Source organism: Grammomys surdaster, unplaced genomic scaffold (assembly GCF_004785775.1).
Source record: "Grammomys surdaster isolate TR1022 unplaced genomic scaffold, NIH_TR_1.0 137, whole genome shotgun sequence".
Classification (NCBI taxonomy): Eukaryota; Metazoa; Chordata; class Mammalia; order Rodentia; family Muridae; genus Grammomys; species Grammomys surdaster.
In genome coordinates, this window is record NW_021604595.1 from 12,131,635 (window position 1) to 12,155,777 (window position 24,143).

The 24,143-nt window shown below is 43.8% G+C and overlaps 1 protein-coding gene across 4 annotated transcripts in view; it reads right to left on the minus strand.

The window, feature by feature from the left end:
* Window positions 1–24,143, minus strand: part of Rreb1 (ras responsive element binding protein 1) — a 128,472-nt gene that overhangs the window by 64,008 nt on the left and 40,321 nt on the right. The window lies entirely within an intron of this gene.

Below are 24,143 nucleotides of genomic sequence, written 5' to 3' on the forward strand. Positions count from 1 at the left end.
AAAAGGTTTAAAAGGAAACATTCTGCTTCTGTCTGATTTCCTCTACTCAGTGCCTCCATGATGAAGACAATTCCCATCCGTATCTGCAGCTGTAAGCTGTTAGCTGATCCACCAGAATGTACAAGTGCTGCTGAAACTGAGGATGTCTTCAAGAGCTAGGACCCCCATTACCTCTACCAAAGTAGATCCTACATTCCAGCGATGCTGAGGGCTCATTAATGACACAGGAGAATGCTCAGAATGCTAGCTCTAGGTGGAGCTTTGAGCATCTTAGTGGCGAGGTAATAGTACTGGAATGCACGTACCACTCAGTGGCAAAGCACCTGCCTAGCATGTGAGGCCCCAGGTTTCATCCCCAGCACCATAAACACCAAATAGAGACAAAAATGGCTAAACAGACTCAGATGATCTCCAGCATAAAGGAAGAAAAGAGACAGCACTTGATGCTAGCAGAAACAGGAGAGGAAAGAGAGCTGAAACAAATAAGAAATGTACAACTAACAATGGCTTAAGGTAGAGATTACTACAAATGCAGGGACGCTGCTTAACATATTACAACTAAGACCAAATGCATGCCCTCTTCTTTCTGTAGAAGATACAGAAAAAAATCTTCACACATGTCCCTCGGGAGTCTGAGATTGTCTGCTTTGTGGCTCCACAGACCCTGAAAGCACTAATCTGAGTGTTGGGCCCGCTGCTCAGTACAGAGAAAGGTGGGCATGCAACACGTTTTGGTGCCACAACTCTTGCTCTCAACACAAAAGCGAAGATTGCAATACAGGGAGAGAGAACTTAAGAAACAGAGTAAGGGCCAGCACAACTCAGTGAGCCAGCAGCATCTGCCTAGCATGCCCAGGAGCTCCAGGTTCCATGTACAGCAGCAACACAGAAAGAGGAGAAAAGCACCATATAAACAACGATGCCAAGATGCAGTTGTCTGGCACATTTCCTCACTTCTTCCTTTCTCAGAGCATCTGGAAACAAGCTGCGTAAGTGTACCATACAGCTATCCTTGAGCATCTCACTCGGAGTCATCCACAAACAGCCCCCAAGCACTTTGGGCAGGACTGATCTGTGTGGATGAGAACACTCCACCCCCTTTACTGTCACAAGCAGTTCCTGGGTGGATTGTGACACCAAGACTCCTCCAGCAGTTTGTCTGTTTTCATACTTCAGTGACTCCATTCTCCATCCTTCTTTATGCTATTCTCTTTGAAAACTTCTCTGGACTTTAGAGTATTGGGAAACAAGAAGCAACTCACAGGGAAGGCTCTAAATGATCCATGGAGACCCTCACATCTGGAGGCACCTGATACAACCCAGTATTCTCCAGGTGAAGAAAAGCACAAATCCTTCCACAGACACAGTCATATACTCAACATTTTTATTCACTATTAAAACAAGTACTAGGAGATGCCTACCTGGGGACGCTGGGTAAGGATCTTTACTTACTGCTATATGACGAATGTTAAAGAAAAAGAAGTCGGGGGACACAGCTCAGTGGGAACTATTTGCCCAAGATCCTATAAAATATGAACCAAAGGCTGGACATGGTAGCATACACAGAGGTGGGTGGATCTCTCTGAGTCCAAGGTCAGCACAGTTAGGCTATACAGTAAGACTCTGTCTCAAATGCATAAATACTATCAACTTAGAATTCCTATCCAGTTTTCAGAAATGTCCAAACAAAATACACTTGCAGATCATCTATATCTAAACTTATTAATACCTAGAAAGAAATTAAACATTAAAAACAATGGGGTTTAAAGCTCAGTGGCAAAGCACCGGCCTAGTATCCTGAGGCCTTAGACCCATTCCTTCTGCTTACATAGCTGGGGGGGGGGGGGGAAGAGAGACAAAAACTTCCCTTGATTGTATTCATTTTTAAAGTGATTGGAGGTCGTGGATGTAACCCCCATGGTGGAGTTTTTACCTATAATGTTGAAGCCCTGGGTTCAATGCTTAGCATTGAAGAAAAACATAATGTCAAGAGTTAAGAGTACAAACATTTTAAAAAATATAATGATAAATTTAGTAGCAGAGTGTAGAAAGAAGCAGCTCCAGTTTTTTGGTAAACTGGATCTCCAAATAAGTAGAGTCAACTACAAGTATGCTTCAGAGTTGAGAACTAAACTTTTCCAAAACCTAAAAATCCCCTTAAAATTTAGACCCATGTCCTTCTCTCTCCATTAGAAACTTAAGAAAGCAAGCCAGCCCAAGTAGCTTCCCCACAAGCACAAAGAAGAACCAAGAGGGAAGGACAGACTCCAAGTAAGGGTCCAACTGAAACTTGATTCTGACAATTGCGTCCTCTGACCTCGGATGTAATGATCTGGACGACCTGAATTACAAGAGCCTCCTCCTCCTTGTCTGTTCTGAGTTCCACCGGGTCTAACGGAGCCAGAAACCTTACAGGATGGAAAAATACAGGGCAGCTTTCCAAAGGAACTTCAAGATACCCCTTACCTCCATCACCACCACCTCAGAAAAATGGGGGTTGGTGGGGGATGTTGTTTCTAGCTATGTCCTAGAAGAGAAAAAGGTGACAAAGACTTTCTACAGCACTTAGGGTGGGTCTGGGATGCTGAATATCTGGATTTTCCTTCCCAGAAGTCTTGTGCAAAGTCAGAGGCAAGATATCTTACAGAAGGCAGAGGTCTCCCTGGGAGGAAGGTGGTCAGGGGGAGGCCAGTCCCACCTCTGACCCCTTCCTCCCCAGATAAGGGACAATGCTATGTAAAGCCAGAAAGAGAAGATTAAGGAGCCTGTCCCCAGGTCTAGACAGATAGCAACAGAGATGAAAGCTAAAAAGCAAGATGGTTTAGAATTAAAGGGTGGTATTCCAGCTTCTGAAGATGAAATCTAAAAAAAATCTGTCCTCCGGCTCCCATGAAATATGGAGTAAGTTGAGATGCATCAGCCTTTTATAATACTTGACTGAAAAGACTACAGCGCTGGGCGGTGGTGGCGCACGCCTTTAATCCCATCACTTGGGAGGCAGAGGCAGGCGGATTTCTGAGTTCGAGGCCAGCCTGGTCTACCGAGTGAGTTCCAGGACAGCCAGAGCTACACAGAGAAACCCTGTCTCGAAAAAAACAAAACAAAACAAAACAAAACAAAAAAGCAAAAACAAAACAAAAAAAACCTCAGACTGTGCAAAACCAGGCAGGAGTACATGCCTACTCTCTTAGCAACCCATCTTTACTCAAAACGAAGCAATATAGAGTTGGCTGTAGCACCCCACAGGGCTCAGTTAAGTAGGGGTTGACGCTGCTGCACAATGCTTGAGCTTCCTTCATTTTACCAAAGCCTGTGCAATTGGGTGGGGTCTGGTGACTTTTATGGGTTGCCACCCTATCCAAGCCATAGCCTAGCCCGTAAGCCAAGAAACACATCAACTTCCTGGAAGTCGGAGAGCCACCGTCTCTGCTCTCTCAGCCTTCAGAGCACACACAAAGCTATCCTGGATAGCAGACACAGGTTTGCCTTGGACTTGAGGATGGGTAGGCTTGGACATGGTGGAACATCTGGTCAGGTTAGGATCTGTCCCCAGTCTAGCCCATCCTTTAGATGTGTTTGTGATTTGTTAAGTGCTTCAGTTACTCTCATATTTAAACTTCTACCCTTTCTACTTTACATCTTGTTCTGGATTGGTCTGGTCTGGTCAGGTAAGCTCTTTCCTTACACATCCCTGACAAACCATCGCTTGTATTTTTGGACATTATAGGGGCTTATGCTGTAGTCTTTTCTTTTCTTTTTTTTTTCTTTTTCTCTTTCTTTTTTTATTTAAGAGACAAGCAGGATAATCATGGGTGAGATGGCATCCAGGGATGGAAGAAAAATACATGATCTTCCTCTTTAGTTGTCTTCTCTACTTCTTTCAATAGACAGGAAATGAGTACCCTTTAACCCATCACTCCAAAGCTCTCCAGGCTTTAGCCCAAGTTTGCTTTCTGGCCTCATCACTCACCAGTACCGATGGCTACCACTCTACTCAGTTTCTTGCTCCTAAGTGTGCATGACACCTCCTTAATCCTCATGGACCCAGGCCTTTTCATTCCAAACAAGAAGACACATCTAACTCTGCCATCATATTTAATAATACTTAAAAAAAAAAAAAGCATCATCACCATCAAGTGATATCTCTGAGGAGTAACCTTGCTATGCAGATGAAGCAAGTACTTAGAGGAGAAACATTATTTGCCCCTGAAATACTGGGTGACTTATCTGGGAGGACAATTGATGCAATGCTTCTGAACTCTGTTAAGTTTCTTTTGGACAAAATGTGTGACTCCTGGTGCAGGGCTTGGGAGCACAGGTGCAGTCCTGATTTCTCACAATCTTAGCACTTCTGCTAAGTCACTTCTGCTCGTTCAATTATCCAAGGCCTGGTCTTTCATTTCTCATCTGTATCCGGGCAAGAAAAGAAAGGGTGTGCTCCTCTTCCTCATCTCTGCCCTTGGTCAAAGGAATGAGGCGGGTCTGGCCTTCAAAGGAGGAGAGACATCCTCTTGCTGTGCAAAGGGACCCAGGCCTTCATGTTCAGGGAGGCTAAAACGAAGTCCCACAGCTCAACCTCAATTGTTTCGTGGCCAGGTCCTATGGAATGGCCGATTCCAATTTATCCATCAACAGGAGAATCCAAGTCTTCCAGGTTATGTCTGCTTCCACAGAAACTGTGTGCAGGCTTGGATAAGAGGAATCCATACTCCTGGGTTGTAGAAAAGACAGTTGTGACAAAGTAACAAACCAGGTTTGTATATGAGAAGTAGGGCATGGGCTACAGAGATGCGCAATGGTTAGCACCACTCACTGCTCTTGTGCAGAGGATCCTGGTTCAGTTCTCAGTGCCCACATAGTGGGGCTCACATCTACCTGTAACTCCAGTTTCAAGGGATCCAATACCCTTGAGTCCTCCAAGGGCATCTGCATGTACACAGCATATATAATACATTCACACACTTGCTCATAAAATAAATGTCTCTTTAAAAAAAGTAGGAGACAGAGGGTAGTAGTTAGATAGCATAGATTAACTAGACAAATATAATTTAAAGGAACCCTTACTAATGATTTTATCTAGACAGCAAGAAGTTTAACTGCATCTGACATGTGAACACTGTTACCTCAAAGGGCTCCTCAATCTAACCTGGAACTCCATCCCAACAAACCCAGTGATAGCTCAAAATGCCGCTCATGGCCCAGACCCACTGAACATCCAAGCTTATTGTACCCACAGTACACTGTAGACCATCAGTTGTCTCCACTCACAACTGTAGGACTGAATGGAAACTGTAGCTATCTGGCCAGCATCAAGAGAAAGGATCAGACCATTGCTAATCAGAGAGAAGAACCAAACCCAAAATACCAAGTAAGCATTCTTTCAAATGTGTATTAACTTTGTTAAAAGATATTTTTAAAAGATTGTACAAGTTGAAAGTTTTAAGTTGGCAGTTACCTATACAGCCTAGCCTTTCACCAGAAATGAAAACTCACAACCTCTACTTCAATCTTAACACTTCTGTGGGAAGGCCTGGCAGCTCTTCCTCACAGTTCTCTCGGGGAGTGTAGTCAACCCTGAGAACCAGCTGCTCATGAAGGTCAACAACAAGGTCAAAACACCCCAGGATTTACACCAACAACCTTTCTGAGAGCCACTGGCTATCAAAGCTCTGAACAAACACCAAGGCACTGAAGCAGAGACTCAGAATCTAGTTCTAACTTTGCATATTTACTTACTACAACTAAATATGAGAAGAGAAAAGGAAGTCATCTACACTAGTCCTGTTTTCTAGGTCCCTTTAGAGAAACATTTTGGATATAAGCTTCAGACAGGGTAGGGCTGGACTGCAATGCATGGGTGACCATGCAGTCCTAGACCTTACATGCCACTTCTCCAGGAGATGCTGTTCTTCAAGCCACTGCTATTCCTTGAAAATTCACTTTGAGACTGGAGCCCTTTGGCCAGGATTTTCTGTGCCTTCTTCTCTGCCACTCCTAGGCAATAAGGAATGTGCGACAAAGGGCAGAGGGGGAGAGAGAAGGTTAGGGAGCATGACTACTGCCTCCTCAGCTATTGCGTTGTGTTAGCTCAGGATCTACTGAGGCATGCCTCTTCTTGGACTCAGAGAAGGAGGGAGTGTGGGAGGAAGATCGAGTGGAGAACACTCCTTCCACAGCTCAGTGTCTGTTCAGCATTTTCGAGGCCCTGGGTTCTATCCCAGCACCATAAAGATAAAAAACAAAACGTGAACAGCTGGGAAGACAGTTTTCTGGTAGGTGCCAGCCGGACTGAACCACATCACAGTGGTGATGCTTCCTCCTATACCTCTTTGCTTCTTCATGGGAAGGAGGCAGGCAGCAGCACCTTCCCTCATCACAGGCTCTCCTGTAAGCACACTGCACTGAAGAAGCTGACTCCACTCCTTACAGCTCTTCTCCAGGGAGCACATCTTACAGACAGTATCTAACAACTGCCAAATTCACAAGGCCAAGATGCAGCTGCCACCTGGCAGCCATTTGTCACCCAGCACCCTCCTCCCCTGAGAGGGGAACACGGGTGGCCCTTGGCACGAGGCTGTGAGAAGAACGAGTCCCTGGCCCTTTCCCCAGGCAGGCCAGACTTCTCCTAAACACTGTTTTTCTGCTTGGCTATTAGATCCTGTATTCTATCACTTTCTTGCCTAGCTTATCAGAAGCCTGTATCACTCTATACCAAACAGCCTAGGGAAAGTGGGGGTCAGAGGTCAAGGTGGTCTGCAACTGTACAAGGAATGCCTGTGTGAACAGAAGAGCAAGAGAGACACATATCCTTGCCTACCTGTAGTGCATGGTCACCTGGTTTAGGGTGGAGACTAACCTTGACTCCCACCCTACCCTACCTTCAGAGCAGTTCTGGCTTATCAGGAAACAACAGGTACAGGAAAGACTAGGGAGGGGCCTCTACAGTATACCTGTTGTAGAATTTAAAACTGGAAAAGACAAGACTATGAATCACAGAAAACAGGATTCAACTTAAGAGTATACCAGAAGCCTGCTTGTATTCAAAAGTATGATACTTCCATAGAGAACAGCTGGGGACATATCCTGAGGCAAAAGTTCTATGTCAGAAATGCAGTGAGCAGCTCATATGTAGTTAATCCTCCTGCAAATCCTATATAGTAATGACTATTATCTGCTGGATGTCCCACTGCTCTGTGAGATGGCGACAGGTCTCCATCTGGGATTCTGTGGCTAAGATTCTTGTACTTATCAAGTCACCAAAAAAAGACCACTGAGAAACTCTTCAGTTGAAGGACATGAGAAAGCTCAAGGCCTGGGAAAACAAGGCAGCAGAAAAACAGGAGCCAATGAAGTTAGAGAGGCTGAGAATTTTCTGAAACACACAGAGCTGGCTGCAAACACTGCAGAACTGGAAGGTCCATGCCTTCATCCCACAGGCCCACCCGGACAAACATGAAAAATGGTGGAAGGCACAAAGAAACTGTGTTGGGACCCATGATTCTTCAAACCCGGACTTTCTGTTTGTTTGCTGGGTAGAGGGTACTCCATCTTATGATTCCGGGTAACAGTCCATCACTGAAGGATATCAGGGCAGGAAAGAAGGCAGGAATTGAAGCTGAGCAGTGGACAGATGCTACTTACTAGCTATCTCTCGTGTGGGATTTAAAAAAAAACAACAAACATGTATTTATTGTGTATGAAGGTGAGAAGGTAGCTGGCTCTCTGTCGGTCATGAGTTCCTGGAATCAAACTCAGGTTTCCATATTTGGGGGCAAGCACCTTTATTTGCTGAGCCATCTTGCCAGCCTTAAACCAGGGATTTGAAAGACAACAGCCATTGGATGGAAAAAGCCTGCTTCACTTGGGTATATTCAAATAGGGTGGGTAACCAACTACACACCCAAATATTAAGAAAATAATTTTTAAAAATCTGATCAGACTATTCCTCTGGCTGATAGATTACATATTTCTGAGCCTCAGTTCTCCTATCCGAGAGTCAAGTGGAATTATTAAAATATCTGGGAAACAGTATAGCATCCCCTGTCTGAGCTAATGATATACTTCTTCACCCAACATTCTGGTTACCCTGTCCTCTCCCTCTGGTGTGAGTCTGTTTACCTCTAGCTGTCTACCAGCTTCTCGTTATATTGGCAAAGCTCTGACAGCAGCCCAATGTGATATTCTTTGTTTAAAAAAAAAAAAATCCCATCTCATCTCACATGTGAGACAATTAAAAATATGTAAGTTGGCTTATCACAAGTGCAATTCCACTGATAGCAAAGAGCAGAACAGCTGTTGATTCTCCAGGCGCTGCATGGCAAGCAGGAAATACAACCTATCCGGCTTTGTATACTGCCGAGAGAACAAATCCTGCTCAGCTCCACATTTGCGAAACCAAGAAAGAACTCACACATATAAGGACAGGGCACGGTTGCTTCTTCCTCGTATTCCAACACAGCCTTTCTCTTCCAACTGCAGTGCCTGAACCTGGTGCTGCTGGCACCCAGCTCACCAGCTACATGCCTGGTCTGCAACTGTACTGCAGTGATCTGGCTGTTCTGGGTACTTCTTTGAAATAGAACTAAGTATTCTGTTACATTTACAGCTTGTGGGGAAAGCTGGGGTAAAGTTCAGTAGCAGCTTGCAGAGTTTTGGGCAATATCCCAAAACTCTTTCATGAGCCCCAAGGTCTCAGGCTGATATGCTTGGGAAAGGGTGCAGCCGGAATCAGGACTCTCCAGTCTTCCCTGCAGGAGTGCAAGCTAAGCAACCCCAGGGCAGGTGGTTAACCTCAGATCAGAAGGTGCTGCACATTCCCAGAATTCAGGGCAGTTGCAGGGCGACACTCCTTCGAAAACCAAAATGATTTGGGGAAAGATAAAACCGCTGTGTGAATTGCTCCTTCACTGGCTGCTTCTAGAAAGCAATGGAACAGGGAGAGTCACATCTTTCAATTGCCCATTGGAAAAGTGGTCAGCTGTGGTCAAAATTTCACAGTGGGGAATCAGACATTACCAACTGTCAGCTGAGAATGACTGTGCTGGGGGAAATGGCGTGCCTGAGCTCCCAGGGACCTGATGGGCTGCCCTCTGTGCACAGAACAGATGGCCTTTCCTCCTCCCATCTCCCCGATTTTCCCTCTAAGAAAAGAATTCACTACTGCACACATGAAGGCAAACAAATACTCTGATATACAAGTGGTTGGTGAGTATTGATTATATACGCTAACAAACCAAAACAATCACTGGCAAGCAAATGTGACTATGGGGTAAGACTTGTCCCTCCTAAGAGACTGTGTCAGGAAATTTTGGCGTATACTGAGTACCAAGAGGCTAGTCTGCCTCAGCATAAGCCCTGGCTTGGGGAGATTTACGGCAGTACTGAAGGAAGTCTATGAGGCTCTGGTCCTGACTGCCCTGGCCTTGACAGTTGGAAGGATGATTAGCTAATGGCAACTGTATTGCTAGGGGTGGTACTGGCAGGATTAGGTTTGGTCTTGCTGCTATGAAGGGCTGCCCTCCACTCCTGACCGGCTCTGAAAGAAGCCTGTGTCGCCAAGGCACACAGGCTCATTTGCTTTAGGTTGATCTCCGACTCTACCAGGTGCTGAACATGCCCAGGCTTCTAAATGCCAGTTCACATCTCACAGGCCCCACCCTAAACAGATAGCTCCTTTACAAAGAACCGAATTCCCACCAAGTGTTACGAAGTACACAAAGAAAATGAAAGGGGAAGATAGCCCCAGAGAGACAGGCCCCTTCCTTGAACTCCCTCTCAAATATAAATAATCACTTGGCCAACACTGGACCCACAGCTAAAAGAAAAGGGATATCCTGAGACCTAGGAGGGTCCCAGACATCTGGACATGGATGGATGGATGGACAATTTCAAGAGACAGATACCTGAACATAATGTCCCTGGCACACAGATTTGGACGACCAAGTTGATGCCTATTTACATAAGTAGGAAGTGATTTGCACATCCTCAATCAAAAAGACATGGAATTGCTTTAACATGTCTGTGGAACACAGACCTACATCTCAAGCAGAGTTCTCCAAAATATAATCATAAACCAAGCATGTGATAAAGGCACTCTCCTGTTGTTCAAAACATCCCCACTCTCTTTATCTTCCTTTCACAGTTTGCCATCCAGTGATAGGAGGGGCCAAGCCTCTAACAGTCCACACTTTATCTCTTACTGACCACTCAAAGCCAAGGGCTGGACTTCCTGTAGCTAGCCTGGAGGGACTGTGTGACTTGTTCCAAATACTTGCCTCTCCTGCCTATCACAGTGTCTGAGCAACACCTACCCAACATCTACTTCAGCTCCAAACAACCTTGCAGTCCAATAAAGTAGCACACTTAAAACTGTTTTAGCATTTTAATTTATTTTCTGTGCACCTATGCTATACATGTGTGGGTGTCAGAGGACATCTTCTATGAGTAGATTCTCTACTTTCACTATGTGAGTCCTCGGGATAAAACCCATTAGGCTTGGTGGCAGGTATCTTTACCCACTGAACCATCTCACATGAGATGTGGTATGCAGGAGATCTGACATGCATAAGAAAAGAACATGCTTTCTGGGGTCACTTATGGATTTGGTGTGTCTAGAGCAAACACAATAGCTACAAACAAGCTTACACACACACACATATACACACACACAGTGAAAGGATCTAACTATGAAGTGAAGACTAGGTTGTCCTTAAACTCATGATCCTCCTGCCTTAGCCACTTGGATACTGGGTTACAGGTGTAAGCCATTATTCCAATCTACATACATTACTATTTTTAAAGTAACAGGTATGTGCTGCTATTCTTTAACCACTGAAACCAAGAGCAAGTGCTTGTATACACACACAAAGGTGCTATGCTATTCCATCCACAGGCTAGATAGAACAGCCATCCATGTGACCTCTGTCCTCCGCCCTACAGACACAGGACCTGGCCAGAGACAGTGAGGGAACAGGAGTCAACTAACTGGTATGGCTCACACGGCAAACAGCAGACACCCTTCAACACCCTCACTCCCCCCAGGCCACGAAGTGAGAAAGAACCTGTACAAAGAAAATAGAAAACAAGCAAAAACACACTCTTGAGGAAAACTTAAAAAGCTATTAAAGAAAGATACTTCACTACAATTCTAGAGGAGGAAAACAAACAAACAAACAAACAAACAAACAAACAAACCAACCCAAACCACGGTCCACTAAACCCAGGCACACACCTGCTTATGCAGAAGTTAAAACACAATTCAAGTGAACAGCAGCTGGTTAATTGAATTACAGTTGTAAGCACATTTCCACAAGCACATTAGAAGCTGGTGATATTCTGACATGTTCCCAATGGGAATTCAATATTTTTTTAAAGCAAACAAAAACTATAGCTGGTATAATGGAACACGTGTATAATTCTAGCACTTTCAGAAAACCAAACCCAGGGCAGCAGGCAAGATGTCTCCAAGGCCACCATGCCTGCTGACCTGTGTTGGATTCCCCAGCACTAACTAGTAGAGAAATAGAATGGATTCCCTCGTGATCCTCGTGACCTCTGATCATGACACACCAATATTAATTAATGTCAAATCAAAAGTCTGACAAGCCTATACAACTGACTGCCTATTCACAGACAGTATTTACAGGTAAGATAGAAACACAAAAAAATAAAAACAGGACAGTCCTAAACATGCCATCTCTTTATTCCCTGTAGTTAACACTTAATTCTCTTATCTGGCTGAGGCAAGAAAAATCCATTTGAGTCTTCTGTGACTACGTGGAAATGTAAAAATAATAAAAATAAATGCAAATTTATAGTCAAGTTTTACTGACAAAGGAGCTCAATTTCTTTGTGTCATTCTGACTTCTACTACCAAACATGCAGTTCAGTGGATAGAGAGAGAGGGCTAAAGGGAGAAGGTGTTTTAGACCCACCCTTAGTACTTTTTGAGGATATCCAATCCAAACCACAGAGGCGAGTACCTTCTCTCCAGATGTTAGAGTTAAGTTACTGAAGATGCACCACACTGTTTCTGTGCTCTGCATGGGGAGAAAACCAAGCCCCCCTTCCGCAGGCACTATAGCCCACTAGAGCCCCCTGAGGCTCCAGATATCAGAAGCATCAGAGGGCAAAAGAGCCCCTGGCTCCCAGGCTGGGCAGACAGAGCAGATACAAAGAGTGAAATTCCAGCCCAAGGGAAAGTGGACCATGAGCCAAACATAAAAAGCTGTGGGGCTCACCAGAGGTAAGAGGTGTGGAACACAGAGGCAGTGGGACAAAGGCAAACCAAATGTTGGCAACAAGAACACTATGTGGAGAAAGCAAAGTTCCCAAAATCTACCATTTTCACCCTTCCCTAGTGAAGCGCTGATGCCCACAATTAATTGGTTTGTATTCATTTATTCCTTCTATCATTTAAATTGCTTTGGCTTTAAGGTTAAAAAGCACTCCTTGAAATGAGATAAGGACATTAATGACTGAGATCTTATGCCCTTACTTGGCAAAAGAAACAAGCTGCCACCCCCCTCCCATCTAACTACAAACCTTTTTCTTTGTTTCTGACCCATGAAAAACGCTCCCCCGGGAGTCCTCTGAGCATACAGCACTTTGTGAGAAAGGAGGGAGAGTGGAGTAGGGGAAATGGCAAAGATGAGGCTGGCAGAACAGCTCGGAGGTCAAGGTTCCATCGGGGAAGGGGTGAACTTTAGCCTGCCACTGTGGAAACCCACTGATGGGCATTTGGGGGTGGGTGGGGGGAACCTGGGATGAACTAATCATATCCATATTTGAAAAATCTTTTGGCAGCAATTTAAAACCTAAATTACTAGAAGTACATAACTGAGTTAGGAGGCAACTATGAAAGTTTGAAGGACAGATATGAAGAGGTACTGGTGTTGGGGGGGGGGGGACGTGAAGGTGGAGCATCACAAAGAAAGAAAGGAGAGGAGGCTCCTGTGGCCAGGCTCATGTTCAGAATGATCCCAGACTGCCTGCATAGGGTAGCACAGCAGCTGACAAAGTGGTTAGCTGATGGAGGAAATTCCTCATGGAGCAAGGAAGATGGGCCATACAGTGGAATGATTGATTATGGAACAGCAAAATTAAATAAGTCCCAGATCTCAGGCTTGGCAAGAGGCTCCTTTACCCGCTTTGCCATCTTTCTAACTGGAGTCTACTTTAAATGGTTAGTTGTGACCAGAGGCTTGAGCTCTGGACAGGGTAGGTCTACGGTGCTTTTCTCTGGTAATCTTGGGTTACTAGATTATAGGCCTTGGTTTTTAAGCCCCAAGGCAGGAATAAAAGTAGTCTAGTATGGTCTTCCCTGTGGGCATGTGAGGGGAGGCAGTTCAGAAGGAACTGCTTTGCTTAACATTTATGACTTAGTGTATAGAGGGAAACAGACCATGAAACCAACAGGACAGGGTTGTCTCCTAAGGAGGCAACTGAGTCATTCCCTTCCTACCCATCTGCTCAGATCCTGCTCAAACTGGGTCCTACCTCCAACAAAAAAAGTTGGTGAAAACACTGGGAAACTGTTCTATCTAGGTCTCTTTTAAGTGCAGTATGGGGCAGAGGTATAATGTGGTGATAAAGACTGTTTGCCAAGCACACCTGAGGCCCTGGGCTTAAGCTTCAGGTCAGAAAAATCAAATCACCCATAAAAAAGCAAGTTGGCACATCTAAGCATTGATTAAGCTAATCTAACATTAACATAGTGCCATGCTAACTGTGTGGCATTTAAAATTACTTACTACAAAACGTAATGAGATGTGGCTCAATGGATAAAGGTGCTTGCCGCCAAGCCTAAAGTTTGACTCCCAGGACACGAAGAGGAGAGACTCAACTTCTAAAAGTTGTCCTAGCTAGGGGCTGTAGAGATAGTTCAGCTGTTAGGAGTGTTGATTCTCTTGCAGTGGACTCAGGTTTGGTCCCTAGCATCCATTCATATAGTGCCTTGCAACCACTCCTAACTCCTGTTCTAGGGGACCCAATATCTTCTTCTGGCCTCCAAGGATAAGAGGCACACATGAGACGCACATATAAGTAAAACACTCATATACATAAAATTAAAAATTGTTTAAAAAGTTGTTCCACTTGCACACACAAAGTGGCACACACATGTCCATGCACATACATACAGAAATATAAAAATTAAAAAGTAAAGGAATACAATAAAAATTTAAAACTATACATAAAGGGGGGGGGGATGGTAGCTTGTGCTGAGACAGCAGGAACCCAAGTTCAAAACCAACCTAGGATACATAATGAGTTCCATGTAGACTGGGATATGTATGTTATACAGCAATACCTTTTTGTGTGTGTGTTTCCTCCTGTGCAAGGGATGGACTACATCTACCTGGTACTGGACTCCATCTACTGAACTACAGCCCTTTAACCTATGGCTCTTCATCAAGTTTACCACCAGTTGCAGACAGGCACCCGGATAGCAACTAACAATAGTGTAACACCTAAAACTTCTAACCTTCCCTTTTCTTGTGAAGAGATAAAGCATCAAATTAACTTCCATAGGAACACATGACAATAACTCAATACATATTGGACAAATCAGCTTCTAAAAAAATCCCCTGAAGCATGATACAAGCATGAGAATTCCCAAACATTTTCCTGGAAAGGAAGGGGAACTGGTGAGCCTCAGCCCCGTCACTGCTTTTACTCAGGTTTGTTCACGTCCAGATTATTCTGAGATTCCAGAATGTTTGGTGATTGTTAGAAGAAAACACTCAGCCTGTATAATGTAGGCTTCTCTAAAGGGGCTACAAGAAAGCCTTAGGGTTGTGTAATTATGACCCACATAATCAACTCCTGAGGATTTCAGGTCACCAGACTAGGAGGTGGACTTATGGAGAATGTTTGTTTTGTAAGTAACAAAAGGTTAAGGAGGTCTTAGTGAGCCTTTTACATGGAAACCATCAATAAAAGCTGAGATGCCCTTAAAGATGTGTGTGCCTCCCCATGCCTCCCACCAACCAAAGTGCAATGCATAAACAGCCTATTCAGAAGAATATATCAGCTTAAAAAAAAAAAAAAAAACAGACTCAGGAGGAATTGGGAATGTGACTGTGCTTAGTAGGTACTTGGTACTAGCTAGCCTGATCCTGTTCTTGTTGCTTACATCCTTTGAAGATGAAACTAATGTTTTTTCCTTTTACCTTCAGGCCGTCAAAGAGTTTTTAAAAGAAACCTGAGTTGGCATAGTGCCTTTAATTCCAACATTTGGAGGCAGAGGCAGGTGGGTCTCTGTGAGTTTGAGGCCAGCCTGGTTTACAAGTTCCAGACTGGGCAAGTTCCTGGCAGGGATATACAGTGAGACTCTGTTTCACAAAGTGCTCCCCCTCAAACCCCAAAAATGTTCCTTAAGAACAACAAACAGGACTTGCATTCTCACTTCCAAAGATGTGGGGAGGAAATACTCCTAAGGCATCAAGTATTACTTACATTTATGTATATTTATATATGTATTTAGCGATAGGGGCCCACTGTGTAGTCCTGGTTAACTTGGAACTCACAGTGACCTGTCTATGCTCCTCTGGTGCTGGGATTAAAGGAATATATGACTATATCTGGTAAATATTTATGATAAAACCACCATCTCACACCACCCCCAAAATCCATTACTAGGTTCAAGGGAGAGGAAACTCCTCAAGAGCTCACCACCTAGGGGCCAGGAAGCAGCAGAAGCAGCAGAATTAAGTAGGTGCTCAAGTGCATCAGAAGCAGACAGGTGTGTGCAGGGGAACGGGGCTGGAAGATCTGATGTTGGAGCTGAGAGTCAGAAAGCACCAGGTGCTGCAGAAGAGCAGGGGATGATTACAGAGGCTGTGTGGGGCAAATTATGGGGAACTGGGAAAGCTGGGTTTGGGGTAGTGAGGGGCATAGGCGCACAGCAGTCTGAGAAGATGATGTAAGAGTTCAGAAAACTTGTTTGAACATGGTGACTGGGGGTGGGGAGGTGGGTGACTAGAAAGGGGAACAAAGGGAATAGAGAAGGTAAACCAGAACAACTTTCAAAGAAAGGCAGGCAGGCCAAGAGAGACAAGAACTGCTACAGGCAAGTGGCCCAAGGCACTAGGATGGTGGCCAAGAAAAAAGCTGCACATGGTTGACAGAGTTAGCTGAGCTAAATTCTGTTCTAAAGACTGGATGTGAAGCAATGCAAGAGGCCCAGAAGGTGGTGGCAGTGTAGAAGTGGTGAGGGAGGGAACTTGAAATAGGGAACAGAAGAGACACCCCACCCCCTGAAGCATAAAGGCCAGTAGACAGAGCCCTTTCATCTGAATATGGTAGAGTGGAATCCCAGAGGGTCCAAGGAGGCCCCTTTGCTGGAGGGTCTTAATCTTTAGCACACAGTAGGAACTCAAATATTTGGCTGATTGGTAATCTCCAGAGAACAGGCAGTTGGTCCTAGTTGTGTGTTGGAAGAAGAGAATTGGGCAAGTGATGGTTTAATGAGCAAAGGAACCCAGAGAACAGGCAGGAGACAGCCCAGTTGCTGTCAGAGATAAACAGACATCCCCCACTCCCACCCCCTACCACCAGCCCAGTAGCCAGGAAGGATGAAGGTGAGCAGAGGGGAGCTGTTGGTTCTAAAGTCTTTGTAGGTGTATGACCTCACGGTGTTCTCCCTCAGTTCTCATGTCTACAACCCCAGTACTTCCAAGGTCGAAACAAGAGGATGGAGAAAGTTCAGGGACACTCAACCAAGTAGGAATACCAGTCCAGCCCAGGCTACAGGAATCTACCTCAAAACCCATGGCCTCAAAAATATATCTATAATCTGTATCAGGAGCCCGAGACAGGACACTAATTCAAGGTCATCCATGACTACATTGTAAGTCCAGGCCAGCCAGAGCTACAAAATAAAGAATGTCTCAAAAAAAACACACCACCCACGCACTCATACACACACACACACACACACACACACACACACACACATTCCTCAAATGATCCCAGGGACAGTTAAGTGGTAGTTCTGGAAAGCCCTCCTACTCAAGGAGTCTATGGCACCATGTTCCTACTCGTGATGGTTGGCAGAAGAAAACAAAAATGTATATTTCAAATACTGCATCTTCTACTCTAGAAGTTAAAGGCAAGCCTGTTACTTTTCTTCTAATCCAGTCATGTAGCAGTTCTCTAGTTAAATATAAACTAGGGGGTTCTACATACAAATACCAAGGGCACCAGGTCTCTCAGAGAAGAGAAAACACCTTCCAAATGTTCATCCCAAAATGCTTCCACATTTTTCTTTCTGGGCTGAACTTTGTAGATCTAACTGAGCTATGGCTCAGTGTAAAATACAAGCTGGAGAATCACAGAAGACAGGGTTCCTCTATGTAGTCCTGGCTGACCTGAAACTCAAGAGATCTTCCTCCCTAGGCCTTAAGAGCTGGAACCAAATACACGGGCTACCAAACCCAGCAAAAGAAGCACAAATCCCTGCAAGAGCACTGTGATCTAGACATTTCTCAGAGGTTCATCCAAGCCTGGACCACTCTGGAAGTCCATCGGTATGAACTAAGTGGTTCTTTTTCAGGTTAGTTCTTTATTTTGTTTAGATTTGCTCTTTCCCATCTCTATTCAACTACTAGTGGATCAACTGCTTCTCAAGGGAAAATCCTACGCTTACGTCGGAATGTCAAAACCTCAGTTAAGCTCTAGCTTGCAGAAAACTAAAAATTTCTGTACTTTGGAAATGAAATATGTTCAAACCATACAAAGCACAGCAGATGCTCCCAGCCAAGATGAAGCGTGAAAAGGGGCAATGCTATCTTTATCCTCCATTCAGGATGCTGTCCCCTACAGGGCTGCCAGGGAGTCACCTCAACTGCAGCATGCTGAGTATAAGAGACAAAGCAGGAGAAAAAAAATGCACGGACCAGCAAAGGACCACTAACAGCAACAGATTACAGTCCTGTCTGGAAAATGTACTCAATTGTCACATTTTATCTTTTTTTAAAAGATGTGTTTATTTCTATAATGTGTATGATATTCACATATAACTGCATAATGTTTGTGAATTATGTATAACCTATGCATATATCTCCACATATATGTATACTACATACATGCCCAATGCCTAAGAAGGCCAGAAAGCATTGGATCTCCTGGAATTGGAGTTTCACAAGGTTGTAAGCTACCATGTGAGTTCTGGGAACCAACCCTGGGTCCTCTGGAAGAGCAGCCATTGTTGCTCTTAAGCACTGAACCATCTCTCCAGCCACTGTCACTAATTTTAAAAGAATGTAAGGGAATAGGCAGCTCTTCCTGTCATTTGGAAGCATTTTCATTGGCTCAAAATGCTAATGATTAGATCCCCTCCATGTAACTCCTTCCAAGAGCCTTCTCAAGTGGAACTGAGAACTGTTTCATCCCATCTCTTGGAAAGAAAACCATGTTTTCTCTATTACACTGAAGACTCAACAGAAACTTTAAAAGTGTCTGATGGAATCCAACTTCACACAGGCATCCCAGAGATGGCAGAGAGATGAAAGGCCAGAGAAGACTCAAAAGGGAAGGTGATGAGAACAGGGCCTCCCTGCTAAGCCCAGAGATTGCACATAGGTTAACTGAAAAAAATGTTCTTGTAATATTGACTGGACTACACCTCACTCTGAGAAACCACTTCCCACTAACTCCCTGATTCTCCCCTAACAGCCTCATTCTGTTTATTGTTCAGTTTTAAATGGCTGAGCAACTACAACCTAGCCATGCACCTCCATGATTGGCCAATACTGCCAGCAGCCCACCACACATGGAAACCACCAACGAATGAAGCTCGTGGTGAGGGGGCTTAACTTAAAATGTGAACTGTCACCATCACACCACACTTCCTGCTATTTCTCAGATTGTCTCCATTAAAAAAAAAAAAAAGTGATAGAGCCTGGTAAACTGTCACCCTGAAGATCAGCAAGCACACGCACACACACACACACACACCCGGTGATTGTGGGGTGGATTTCTGAGCCACTCTTTGTGCCTGGGTTCAATTCTTGCATTTATCATTTGCATCCTGACCTTGTGACACCACCATGTCTCATTTTCCTCAGCTAAAAGACAATGTCAATAAAAACAGCTACATCCTATGGTTGTGGGCAACAGATGAAGACATTTGATAGGAGTGTAGACTGGGACCCACAGTACAAACCCTCTAACACTTACTGTTTCATATGTGTGACCCCACATATGTTTCCCACACATTCACAGTAGTGAATGCTTATCAGAACTTCAGGCTTAACTCTTCAACCATGTATCCAACTGGTGTTAACACTTAAGTCACTCTCAATTAACCTTTCCCAATACCTCAATTACTGAGTATTACAGTTTTGTAGGACCTCACTGCAGCTTCTTCTTCTGCTTACGGTACTAATTATCAATCCAAGAACCTAGGGCCTTGCACATACAGACAATCTACCATGGACCCCAACAGCCCTCTAGTATCTGATGAAATCTAAGAGAATCTTCATTAGAAAGTGTCCAGGTGATGCTTATGCAACTTATTTCGGGAAACACACTTTGAGAATCACTGTTAAGTGAACAGTTCAAGTTTTAGGCTTTAGGGCTAAGTCTTCATTTATTTACGTTCAAAGGAAACCTTCATGAGATGAAATGATAAAGGAGACAAAGCAGGCAGCTCACTAGTTAGAGAATAACTAGTTAGAGAATAACTAGTCAGGGAATAACTATGCTTTCGGCAGGTCACTTGCTGGTCAGGACCATGCATATCACTGTAGCCTGGATCCTTGAGTCATTATCCTGGAAGTGAACTAGACCAACAAGTTGTAACTCTTCTGAAGATTTTATATCAGTAATAAAGGCTTGAGTTAAATGTTTTAGGCTTCAAGGGTTGGTTATTTGATACCTCATTGGGTATAGTTTAAATTAACCAATGTCTATCTCTCCCAGATATGGTAGCCCATGTCTTTAATCCTTAGCATTCAGAATTCGGAGGCAGGTGAATCGCAGTGAGCTCCACACCAGCATGATTTATTGAATTCTGGGGCTATAACAATGAGATCTTGTCCCTGTCTCAACCAATCAACCAAACCAAACCAAACCAAACCAAACCAAACCAACCAACCAAACAAACAAAGAACAATGCCTATCATCTTTATGACAAAGGTACCTAAACTGTTTCTAATCTATCAAACACACACGTGTGTGTGAGGGTGAACCTGTAATCAGCCAGGATGTCTACCCTACTCTCATTAACTTTTATCAGCAAAAATATTATGTCTTCCCTTTGAGGTCCGTTTCTACTCAATTATAAAAACCCCTCACTGCAGTATGCTCAGAAAACAACTCTCACTGAGAAAACTAAACTAATATGCTCACAAGTATTTCCAGGGTGAAAAGTAAATGCGCTGGAGGATTTGGAACAAGAGCTGGGTGAGATGTGTCCACAGAAGCCTGCTGGACCTATGGCCTCTATACACACACACACACACACACACACACACACACACACACACCACCCCTCCCTGCCCAAATCTAGAAGTTTCTAAAGGAAAACTGGAATCTGCTATGCCTTGAGTGCTATACTGAATCAGAGTGAGGTTACATGAGAACTGTATTAGATAATCTAGAGATTACTAAATTTTAGCATCTTTGGCAAGGGATCTTGGAAACTACTGCCTGCAGATGAGAAGGGAGACTGCTTTCTGTCTCATTACTGGAACCCTTTGGACTTTCATTCTGCTTCTTCCGGACAGACCAAAGGCACAAAGGTTCCATTTGATTGTGAGTGGCCTGACAACTTATTTTGCCTAAATAGAAAGGAGAGGGGGATCTCTTTCTTTTTGAAAGGTAGGGAAGACAAGATCTCACTAAGTTGCCCAGGCAGGCTGAACTAAAAATCTCTAGCTTGTTGCCTCAGTTTCCCCAAGTGCTAAGATTAGAGGTATGCACCAAAATGCCAGATTTAAACTAGAAAACACATAAAATTGAAAGAATTGGAAGGAAACAATAAAGAAAATATATGTAACAGAATCAAACAAAGCCTTTCTTTCATTCTCCTGCGCCAGAAGAGCACTTCCTGGAGGGCTATCATTGAAGATCCTAGTCTACACCTCATTTCAAAGGAGGCAGAGTTTTCTACTTGAGCGCATCATCATTCTATACAGAACAAAAGGACTCTATTATTTCCCTACCCCTCACCACCACCACACATACCTTTTAACTTCCAGATGATGGTGATAGCCCATACCTTTAATATCAGTACTTGGGAGGAAGAGGCAGGTAGATCTTGATGAGTTTGCGGACAGCCAGGGCTACGCAGAAAAACCCTGTCTCAAAAAAACAAAAAGAAGCAAACAAAAAGGGAGAGAGAGAAAAAAATGAAAAGAGAGAGAAAGAAAGGAAGAAAGAAATGGAAAGGAAAATGTAGGTTGGGTGCAGTGGTACATGCCTGTAGCTTTGCTATTCAGAAGGCTGGAGCGGGAGGACTGTTTGAGCCACTAAGTTTGAGTGACACAGCAAGATGCCCTTTCCAGGTGCCCACCCCATGCTAGAAATTAAACCTAGGCTCTCACACTTGTTAAGCAAGCTCCCTCCCACTAATCTAAATTCCCAGCTCTGAAAACCTAGCTTTTAATTACCCCCATACATAAAAACAATGTCATTTTTTGTGTGTGTTATGAAACAGAATAATTTTTCACTTTTCATAAGGAAATAGCATAGAATATTCTCTTAAACCATTAAAAAATAGTAACAGAAATTGTGTGCTGTTAGAAAAGAGTCTTATTAAATTAGCTAAATGAATGTCTTGCTAGCGACTTTCCCATGAAGTTACTAAATGATTTCTTATCCAGCCACGTGACTTTATAACACTCATACTGTTTCATCAAACCAGAGTCCTTTGCATGCTTCTGTGTGAAAGAAAGAGATATGGGGATCCAACACTGAGAAGACAAAGCCATATAAAGCAATTCTACATGGTTCTTCTGCTCTAACTTGATCACTTCACCTCTGCACACATGCCCATCACAAGAGAATTTAGCTGTAAGTAAATTCCTGGGAGTTTATAAATGGTATCTTTATATAACTCAGATTTACTTATGCTCAGAAGTCTGTAGCTTCAGACTTGAATAAATTGTCTGTATCTCTAAATTGTTTGAGATAGTTTATTAAGATGATCCCTGTGCTCTGCCCCAACTCGGCTGAGCTAGCTTCTCTCCATGCAACAGGGGACTGTAAGGGACTGAAAGGGACTTCCTCTACTGGTTTCCTTGCTATTGCCTCCCCATTCAACTCCAACTTATACCCAAATATTGTAGCCCATTCATGTTATGACTTTGTGATGTGCTAACTTTTATATAAAATTAAGGCCAGGACCAAAGTCAGTTCTCAGCTAAACAATTCCCAAGTCAGAACATCCTTCCCATTGCAGTTCCTCCTCTAAATGAATGAGGCACAGAGGATGCCAGCACTTTCTGCCCCTGGACTGGCTATATACAGATCATGTGACTGCCGAAATCCTTGGACAAAAGCCGGTATTGTCCACTTTTCCTTGAAATCCCAAATCCAGGATAAGACCAAGTAACATTTTAATCCTCCAACAACCTTAAATCAATTGATCATTTTTTTCTCTCTGGGTCTCCTCTCCCCTCTTAAGTAACTTGGTATCTATAAGAACAACTTTAGCTTTAAAGTTGATTAGTGGCATCTAGTTTAATTTTTTTTAAAAAGGCTTTTATAGCCGGGCGGTGGTGGCGCACACCTTTAATCCCAGCACTTGGGAGGCAGAGGCAGGCAGATTTCCGAGTTCAAGGCCAGCCTGGTCTACCCAGTGAGTTTCAGGACAGCCAGGGCTACACAGAGAAACCCTGTCTTGAAAAACAAAACAAAACAAAACAAAACAAAACAAAACAAAACAAAACAAAAGGCTTTTATAAAGGGGAAAGAGTTTTTAAATAGTGGATATGGCAGACTGGGGGGTCTACTAACAGCCCAGCAATGTCTGTGGTGTCTTCAGATCCCGAGCTCTGCTGGGATCCCATTAGCTCCACCGGGACTGAGTTCTCTCTGTGCCTATGATTCAGAAGGGCTGCTCTCCAGGCACCCAGAGGCTATTGCATTCCATGCCTGGACACTTCCCTACCTGCACCTCCAGTTTTGCCACTCCACTCTAACAGTTGTCCCCGAGGCTCCACCCACCCAACGGATATAACAAGATCCATCGCAAACACAGTAGCCATCACAACCTACGCAGGTCACTTCTGCTAGCTGCAGCAGATTTCAAAGACAAAACTATCCCGACCCCTCGGCAACACCTCTTCTTCACATGTAACCTGTGCTAACCCTACTTCAAGGAGTCAGCTCGCAAACCTGCTTCCTGGGAAGTCCAGGCTTTTAATTACGTTTCCAGCTGCTCTAAGTATCAAGCATACAGACAACTAATTCCTATTTCTTATATATGTAATTGAAATGCATTTCCCTTGCTGGACAGTGTCGAAAGTGACTACAATGTAAGAGAATACTTCCATCCTTTAGTGTGGCAATCTGGAGCCAGAGTTTCCCTAGATACTGGCAAGAACCAATTTTAACTTTAGTTAAAGATTGAAATATGAAAAACACTGAGGGCTTGTCTGAAGAGAAACATGAAAGTTTATGCCATCCTTCATTGTTAGAAATGTGCTACAGCAAATCTAGATGCACAGAAGTCTTAAAGAAGGCTAATATATTAAAGTATTACATATTCAAATATATCTATGAGTCTGATTATTAGAACATGGTCCTTCTGAGCCTACAATCCCATCCCAGCACATGGAAAGCTGAAGCAAAACAACAGGAATTAGTTTTAAAGTCTGCCTTGGCTAAACAAAAACAAAAACAAAAACAAAAACAAAAACAAAACATGCACACCCAATGGGACTAGGGGTAACTCAGTTAAGAGGGTTGGATGCCCTTGCGAAGGACTTGAGTTTCGTTCCCAGCATCCATGTTGGGTAGCTGACAACCACTGTAGTTCCAGCTCCAGGCTATCTGACACCCTCTCAGGCACCTGCACTTCCATGCACATATACACAGATCTACAAAATAATAAAATAAATCTTGTACACATACAGCACAAGTCCAAAATTCCTTTTCTATAAAGAGTATCTTCCAGGTACCTATGACATCTCTGG